The following is a 7,158-nucleotide window of genomic DNA, read 5'->3' on the forward strand; positions in this document are numbered from 1 at the left end:
ATGGGACTGATAGGTGTTTCTTGTTACCCAGGTGTGTCCTGTTAGATTGACTGCTTAAACAATAAATAGCCCTAAACATCCACTCTGGGTTTGAGCCTTCATTTTCACCTGTGAAGACTGCATTTGTTGTTAAAAAGGGTAAACCAACATGAAGATCAGAGAGCTGTCTATGGGAGAAAAGCGAGCCATTTTGAAGCTGAGAAAAGAGGGAAAATCTATCAGAGGCATTGTACCAGCATTGGGCATAGCCAATAGAACAATTTGGAATGTCCTGAAAAAGAAAGAAACCACTGGTGTACTGAGAAACAGACACTGAATTGGTCAGCCAAGGAAAACAACAGGTGATGACAAACATTGTGAGAGCTGTGAAGAAAAACCACAAAACAGCAGACAATGACATCACCAGCAAGCTCCACAGGGCAGGGGTGAAGGTATCACAATCCAACGTTTGAAGAAGACTTCAAGAGCAGAAATATAGAGGACATACCACAAGATGCAAACCGCTCATCAGCAGTAAGAATCAGAAAAGCCAGATTTGAATTTGCAAATGAAATACAGAGACGAGCCACGACAGTTCCGGAACCAGGAGTAACCTTTTCCCAAAGTGATGGAAAGGCCAAAGTGTGGAGAAAGAAAGGATCTTCTCATGATCCGAAACATACAAGCTCACCTGTGAAGCATGGTGGAGGTAGTGTCATGGCTTGAGCTTTTGCACGGCTGCTTCTGGAACATTCTCACTCATCTTTATCGATGATGGAACTCACGATGGCAGTAGCAGAATCAATTCAGAAGTTAACAGGAACATTCTGTCTACCACTTTACAGAGAAATGGATACAAATTAATCAGAACTTTATCATGCAGCAAGACAACGATCCACAACACACCGCCAACTCAACAAAGGACTTCATCAGGGTGGAAAGTGGAAGGTTTTAGACTGGAAACGTCAATCATCAGACCTTAACCCAGTTGAGCAGCATTTCACCTCCTGAATAGGAGACTGAATGGAACATGTCACTTCAGCTTCAATTTATCTTGTCTTGTATGTGCACTGTCTAGCTTTTATTTTTGTATTTTTTTTTTTTTTTAGTTCTGATGATAAACTGTTTTAGCCAAAATTCGAGACATTTCTAAAGCTAATTTAATAAACACAAATAAAATAATGCACTAATCGGTGTGAAAACTGGTTGTTTGATTTATTCTCCTGTACGTCCTATAAGCTTCGGGCTAGTTTTGCTGGCAGATTAGCAAAGCATGATAATTGTACTAGCTACACTCACCAGAAGCATCAAAGATTTCTCTTACTTCCTTATAAGATTTATTTGTCTATTTCTATTATTTGTCTCTAAACACACGTTCTATAGTATTGCAGTTGCGCAACACACCTGTCGCCTGCTAGCGTGAATGTACTCTGTGGACCTTTTTCACAATGCTAAAAGGGCAGCTAAAAAGCTTCACTTCCCCGTTAAATACATTCGTTGTATAGCTCCAGTGCAAAAAGAAAGAAAGAAAGAAAGAAGAAGAACATCACCCAGAACACCGAACATGTACTCTCTAATCGATGACATCTGTGGTAAGGAGGTAATTTTGTAAATCTGATAATTAGCTAAACTGCTGTGTTGAGAGTGTTGCTGTATCGATTAGCGACGGCTGAGTCGCTAGCACAGAATCATTAGCTGCTAAGCTTCAGCTACTATGGCTCTGATATGCTGTATTTTACTCTCCTCGGTGTGATCAATGATCTCTATGGGCTTGTGTGTGTGTGTGTGTGTGTGTGAAGGTGTTTTCCTGAAATTAAACCCAGTGCTTATAACCCTCTTCTGCTTCGAAATGTGTGACTGGGCACCGTGTGTACGAATCTATAAATAATATTGTGGTTTAAGTGTGTGAGTCGTAATGTGTAGTGACAGTGTCCCTGCGCTGTGTGTGTGCGTGTGTGTGTGTGTGTGTGTCAAGTTACAGTGCCACTATTCCCACTGTGTCCTCTGTGCTCAAATTGCATTATTCATCCTCATGCCTATACTACTCATCCCTAGACATTCACACTGTAAGGGTATGGTTTGTGTGTGTGTGTGTGTGTGTGTGTGTTCTCTATAGTGATCCAGCTATTATTTATGGACACTACAGCCCACGGCGTGATGAATCCATCAGAAGCGAAAAGAAAAAGCTGCACTCGCAGTACCATCTGTCTCGTCGTCACCTCCTGAAACTCGTCACACGTTCTATTTTAAAGTGGAAATTGCGATTGTGTAATGATTATTTTTTGGCTGCTCATCCCTTTAATCCCTGCATGAGACCGTTCATACTCATGAGATACAATTTCTGTACGTTCCTGGGCTGTACGTGAATGACGTGCTGGCTGTCCTGTTCTCGGCTCGAGCTCTACACCGGAAAGCATGAGCGTGAGACGGAGAGCGAAGAAACATGTTCTTTTTACAGGACAGAGAAGAACAGCTCATGAAGTCATTAGCTAGACCACCAGACAAGTCAAAGTGTGACAAATGTGACGCCCTGTCCCATGTTCTGGTTGGCCACAAGTCCAATTAACTTGACTAAAAAGAGACTTTGGGAAATAAGGCTAAAATATCGGCGCCCCTGAGAGAGGCAACTTCCAGAGTTATCTCGGTCTCTGGTGACCGTGATTGCGCAGAAAGTATTTGAAATGTATACATGCGTGGTGATCGCGTATCGTGTTATGATATTTGGCCAAAAATCACATAGTGTATGGGTGTGATGGTCCGGTGTCCACAAACATTAGCTGCACTTTGTTGTATTGCTCTTTAGTACCTTTTCCACAACTTGCAGTGACCGCTTGGCAGTTCTGGGATTTGAACTCGCGCATAAGGTAGGTGGGGGTTGGTCCATTTTTGAGCCTTCTAGGAAAGCCATTTGAGTGAAAGTGGGGTAAGATTGGGCCAGAAAAATAAGGAGCGGTTGTAAAGACCATATGGTTGACTCCTCCTGATACTCCCGACCTGTTGTACAGGTCGATGTTCCCCGAAGGAAAACTGGGCCTCCAAACTGCACTAGGAGTTTGTATCTTTTTCAGTAGAACACTAAGCTTCTCCTTTACGTTTGATAGTTTTGCATACATTGATATAATATAATATACTTGGATATATTTCATGACTACAAAGGAGTCAAGTTTTTTTTGATAGAGGAAACGAAATGAACAAGTGTAAGCAGTGTGTTGTTAGCTTCCTAAAGCCTGGCAGTGCTTTTTAGGGTAACGTGTATGAGGATAAAGTTACAGGTGAGTCACAGAGGGGGTGTTTCACATTGTATTTGAGTCAGACTGTGCTGAGATGTAAATAGGACTATAAATTGGCTAGTTTTTAAACAACTCATCCTTACCCTTAACTCATTCTAAACTTTCCTATCCCATCATATCCCAAACTCTTCTGTACTATCCTATCCTATCCTATCATATCCCAAACTCTTCTGTACTATCCTATCCCATCATATCATATCCCAAACTCCTCTCTACTATCCTATCCTATCCCATCATATCATCATATCCCAAACTCTTCTGTACTATCCTATCCCATCATATCCCACACTCTTCTGTACTATCCTATTCTATCCCATCATATCCCAAACTCTTCTGTACTATCCTATCCTATCCCATCATATCCCACACTCTTCTGTACTATCCTTTCCCATCATATCATATCCCAAACTCTTCTGTACTATCCTATCCTATCCCATCATATCCCACACTCTTCTGTACTATCCTATTCTATCCCATCATATCCCAAACTCTTCTGTACTATCCTATCCCATCATATCCCAAACTCTTCTGTACTATCCTTTCCCATCATATCATATCCCAAACTCTCCTGTACTATCCTATCCCATCATATCATCATATCCCAAACTCTTCTCTACTATCCTATCCTATCCCATCATATCATCATATCCCAAACTCTCCTGTACTATCCTATCCCATCATATCATCATATCCCAAACTCTTCTCTACTATCCTATCCTATCCCATCATATCATCATATCCCAAACTCTCCTGTACTATCCTATCCCATCATATCATCATATCCCAAACTCTTCTCTACTATCCTATCCCATCATATCATCATATCCCAAACTCTTCTGTACTATCCTATCCTATCCCATCATATTCCAAACTCTTCTGTACTATCCTATCCTATCCCATCATATTCCAAACTCTTCTGTACTATCCTATCCTATCCCATCATATTCCAAACTCTTCTGTACTATCCTATCCTATCCTATCCCATCATATTCCAAACTCTTCTGTACTATCCTATCCTATCCCATCATATTCCAAACTCTTCTGTACTATCCTATCCTATCCTATCCCATCATATTCCAAACTCTTCTGTACTATCCTATCCTATCCTATCCCATCATATTCCAAACTCTTCTGTACTATCCTATCCTATCCTATCCCATCATATCCCAAACTCTTCTCTACTATCCTATCCCATCATATCATCATATCCCAAACTCTTCTGTACTATCCTATCCTATCCCATCATATTCCAAACTCTTCTGTACTATCCTATCCTATCCCATCATATTCCAAACTCTTCTGTACTATCCTATCCTATCCTATCCCATCATATTCCAAACTCTTCTGTACTATCCTATCCTATCCCATCATATTCCAAACTCTTCTGTACTATCCTATCCTATCCCATCATATTCCAAACTCTTCTGTACTATCCTATCCTATCCTATCCCATCATATTCCAAACTCTTCTGTACTATCCTATCCTATCCCATCATATTCCAAACTCTTCTGTACTATCCTATCCTATCCTATCCCATCATATTCCAAACTCTTCTGTACTATCCTATCCTATCCTATCCCATCATATTCCAAACTCTTCTGTACTATCCTATCCTATCCTATCCCATCATATCCCAAACTCTTCTCTACTATCCTATCCCATCATATCATCATATCCCAAACTCTTCTGTACTATCCTATCCTATCCCATCATATTCCAAACTCTTCTGTACTATCCTATCCTATCCCATCATATTCCAAACTCTTCTGTACTATCCTATCCTATCCTATCCCATCATATTCCAAACTCTTCTGTACTATCCTATCCTATCCCATCATATTCCAAACTCTTCTGTACTATCCTATCCTATCCTATCCCATCATATTCCAAACTCTTCTGTACTATCCTATCCTATCCTATCCCATCATATTCCAAACTCTTCTGTACTATCCTTTCCTATCCCATCATATCCCACACTCTTCTCTACTATCCTATCATGTCTTATTCTATCCTATCCTATCCCATCCTATCCTAAACTTTCCTTTCTCCTTCCTTCCCTATGCTGAACTTTCCTGTCTTAACATAAATCCTCCTCCATTATCCCCTCTACACTGGTGAAGGTTTGGTGGATCCAGAGCCTATCCCAGGAACTCTAGCATACACACTGGGAATACACCCTGGATGACACAGCAGTCTCACACTCATTAACACCTACCACGACCAATACATCTCCCAACATGTTGTTGTGTAACCCACATGGACACTTGGAGAACATGCAAAACTCTGCACAGAGAGCAGCCCAAGCTCAGAATCAAACAAAAGGAGACACCATTAGGCAGCAGTGCTACCTACTGTGCCATCATGCTGCCCACCCTATCTGATTAAATCCAATCCAATTCAATCCAGTTATATCCTGGTTTAAGCATGTACATATAGCTAAACTCTGTGTGTGTGTGTGTGTGTGTACAGTATACATTTGGAGCATATGATAAAATCTGATTCTGTCTGTAAGGACAGAGATCACACAGACTCTCTGATGTCTCGGAGGCTGAGTTTTTTATCAGTGTTTATGTCCCAGGTTAAAACACTTATGAAAGTTTATGCACAGTAAGAACACAATTCCTCCTGCTGCTGATTTAACCTGAGAGAGAGTGAGAGCGAGAGAGAGTGAGGGAATGTGTCTTTAAACCCTCCGTGATCCACTGTGGCCCTTGTCATGGTCAGACGTCAACGAAAAAAAGAGGAGGAGAGATGGAGGAGGAAAAACGTGCACGCAAAGGAAAGTGAAAAGAGAAATCCGTGCAGAAAAGACAAGAACAAAATGATAAAGGTAAACAACAACATAGCGTGGGAAGAGATTTAGCGCATACACTTGAAGTACAAGGAGGATTAGATTTGATAAATACTAAATTCCATCAAACTAATCTCAAGCAATTCAGAGGTCTTATAACGAGTGAGGGAGATTTCCTCGGATTTCGTGCAAATGAAAAAAGTGCGAAACCCTTCCGCAGTCGTAAATGTAACCTGAACCTCCCACGATATCCCTTTAATCCAACAACAAGTGTCATTTACATCATGTTAATGGAGATTTAAGAGATTTAAGACTACACCTGCATGCCTTCGCCCTTTTCCATCTTGCTCTCTCTCTCTCTCTCCCCTTGTGTCTCTCTATGTCTCTTTCTGGATGGAGAACCACAATTTTCAACTGAAATATTGAACAAAAAAAAAAAAAAAAAAGAAGAGGGGAAGGAAGTTTTCAGACTCTTTTGTTTTGCTTGTTTAATATACTTCCATTATATCTGCTTCAAATTAACACACATAATATCTTTTGACCTTGTACTTATAAACATGAACAGAAATATACCGATCAGCCATAACATTAAAACCACTGATAACTGATGTGAATAACATTGATTATCTGGTTACCGTGGCACCTGTCAAGGGGTGGGATATATTTATTAGGCAGCAAGCGAACAGTCAGTTCTCAAAGGTGATGTGTTGGAAGCAGGAAGAATGGGCAAGCGTAGAGATCTCAGCAACTTTGATAAGGGCCAAATTGTGATGGCTGGAAGACTGGGTCGGTGCATCTACAAAACAGGTCTTGTGGGGTGTTCCCAGTATGCATTGGTTAGTACCTACCAAAAGTGGTCCAAGGAAGGACAAGTGACAGGGTCATGGGCGCCCAAGGCTCATTGATGTATGTGTGGAGCGAATGCTAGCCCGTTTGGTCCAATCTCACAAAAGAGCTACTGTAGAACAAGTAGCTGAAAAAGTTCATGGTGGCTCTGATAGAAAGGTGTCAGTGCATCACAGCTTGCTGTGTATGGAGCTGCGTAGCTGCAGACCGGTCAGAGCGCCCATGCTGATCCCTGTCCACTGTGGAAAGCG

This window comes from Ictalurus furcatus, chromosome 2 (genome assembly GCF_023375685.1).
Source record: "Ictalurus furcatus strain D&B chromosome 2, Billie_1.0, whole genome shotgun sequence".
Lineage (NCBI taxonomy): Eukaryota > Metazoa > Chordata > Actinopteri > Siluriformes > Ictaluridae > Ictalurus > Ictalurus furcatus.